This window comes from Mandrillus leucophaeus, unplaced genomic scaffold (assembly GCF_000951045.1).
Source record: "Mandrillus leucophaeus isolate KB7577 unplaced genomic scaffold, Mleu.le_1.0 Scaffold1188, whole genome shotgun sequence".
Classification (NCBI taxonomy): Eukaryota; Metazoa; Chordata; class Mammalia; order Primates; family Cercopithecidae; genus Mandrillus; species Mandrillus leucophaeus.
This window is the reverse complement of record NW_012100187.1, coordinates 252,699-255,026: the sequence shown is the minus strand read 5'-3', so window position 1 is coordinate 255,026 and position 2,328 is coordinate 252,699. Positions and strand designations below refer to the sequence as shown.

The window sequence follows — 2,328 nt, the reverse complement described above, 5'->3', positions numbered from 1 at the left end:
GGTGCTTTCTCATATCCTCTTACAGGTGCCCAGGGGACAATCTCTCTAGGAAGACAGCCAACCTGTGAGGCCCTAGAACACCACCTTAAGAGAAGAGGAGCTGTAAGTCTGCCTTTGGCTGAGCCATCATGGGTGAGTTTATCAGCTGAGGTCACTCAGTGTCACTCTCTTCCATAGGCCTGTTGGATCCCATCATCCATATCCCTGTTGATACGTTTACCTGTTGCTCCTGAAGAAGTCGTTATGCCTCTCTTTCCAAGTGTTCTGTTCCCCAACTTTGAGGAAGACTCCCAGTACCCAGTTGTGATAGAGGATTGGATAGATGCATAGGATCCCACAGATGAGGAAGAGGAGGAAGCCTCCATTTCCTCTTCCACTTTCTACTTAGTATTTTCCTCCTCTTCCTCCTCCTCATCCTCTTCTCCGATTCTTGGTAGTCCTGAGGAGGACGAGGTACACTCTGCTGGGATGTCAAGTCTTCTCCAGAGCACTCCCAAGAGTCCTCCACAGGGTCCTTCCCAATGTCCTCCCCAGAATCCTCTGAGCTCCTGCTCCTCTTCTGTTTCATGAAGCCCAATGAATGAAGAGTCCAGCAGCCAAAAAGAGGAGGATGCCAGTACCTGTCCTGGCCTGCCAGAGAGTGAGTTCTTTTTCACATATACACTAGATGAAAAGGTGGCCGAGTTCCTGCTCCTCAAATATCAAACAAAGGAGCCTATAACAGAGTCAGAGATGCTGACGGTTGTCATCACCAAGTACAAAGACTACTTTCCTATGATACTCGAGAAAGCCGGTGAGTTCATAAAGCTGCTTTTTGGCCTTGCCCTGATAGAAGTGGGCCCTGACCACTTCTATGTGTCTGCAAACACAGTAGACCGCACCGATGAGGGTAGTGATGACAAGGGCAGGTCCAAGAACTGCCTCCTGATTCTTATTCTGAGTATGATCTTCATAAAGGGCAGCTGTGCCTCTGAGGAGGTCATCTGGGAACTGCTGAAGGCAATAGGGGTGTATGCTGGGAGGGAGCACTTCGTCTATGGGGAACCCAGGGAGCTCCTCATTAAAGTTTGGGTACAGGAACATTACTTGGAGTATCGGTAGGTGCCCAACAGTTCTCCTCCACGTTATGAATTCCTGTGGGGTCCAAGAACCCATTCAGAAAGCACCAAGCAGAAAGTACTAGAGTTTTTGGCCAAGCTAAACAATAGTATCCCTATTTCCTTTCCATCCTGGTACAAAGATGCTTTGAAAGATGTGGAAGAGAGAGCCCAGGCCATAATTTCCACCACAGATGATGCCACTGCCATGCCCAGTGCAAGCTTCAGTTTCATGTCCAGCAACTTCTCCTGTCCTGAGAGAAGTCTAGGGTAGTTTCTTCCCTTTGTGTTTGAAGAAGGCAGTTGAGGTTCTACATAGTGGAGGGCCCAGGTGGGGCTGGAGATAAAACAGTGTTCTCTGCATTTCTGTTTCATGTGGGTGGTTTATATATTTACCTGTTTTTCTTTTGGTTATTTTCAAGTGCTTTTACTTTAGTAGCAGGTTTAATTGGTTTCAGAATCTTAGTTTATGAATAGTACTTACACACGTCTTGTCATTTATCTGACTTAAAAGTAAGAATTTTATATTTTGTTAAAAAATTGGGAAAACCTTCTCTCTTATTTTGTGATCTGTAACAGGATAGTGTGGTATTATAATAGGAATTTTCTTTAAAATGTGAAAGTACTCTGCAGTTCAGTAGTTGAACAAAATAAAGGATGGCTAATATTTGCATCTCCTCATATCCTTTATTCTCTTGCTCTTAAAAATTAAATATGTATACCTTGCCTGGCTTGGCATATTCAAAAAAGTAGCAGAAATTAATTCTGAATACAAGAAAGCCTCACTGACTCCTTTATTTGCTGAACATTATTTAAGCATATGCTTTGGGAAGGCACTCTTCCTAGTAGGGATAGTGTGAAAAGCATGACTTACCCCTACTCATAAAACAGGAGATTATTGGAGCAGAAGCCATATCAAGAAGGTGGTAAGGTGTTCTTTACAATTTAAAGAACAACTTAAAAAAGGACTGGGGAGGTTAGACTCCCATGTGAGCCTTCGAGTATAAAGGTCCTGAGCTAAGGCAGCTTGGGATTTTGGAAAACTGCAGGTGCTTCTGTGGGAGCTGATTGTTATGAAGCTGGGTGTTGGCAACAACGGGACTCTCAGAAGGTGAGAGAAAATCCTGCAATGGAAAACTGCTCTGAGCAGTTCCTTCTGGGTGGAGGATGAGGCAGAGAGGAGTCTCCACATAGGGAAGTAATGGAAGGTGTCCTGCAGCTCTCTAACTGG

General features: G+C 44.7%; 1 pseudogene; it reads left to right on the top strand.

Annotated features, from left to right (window-relative positions):
* Positions 1–243: 243 nt before the first annotated feature.
* LOC105528900 lies at positions 244–1,371 on the top strand (annotated as a pseudogene).
* Positions 1,372–2,328: the final 957 nt, after the last annotated feature.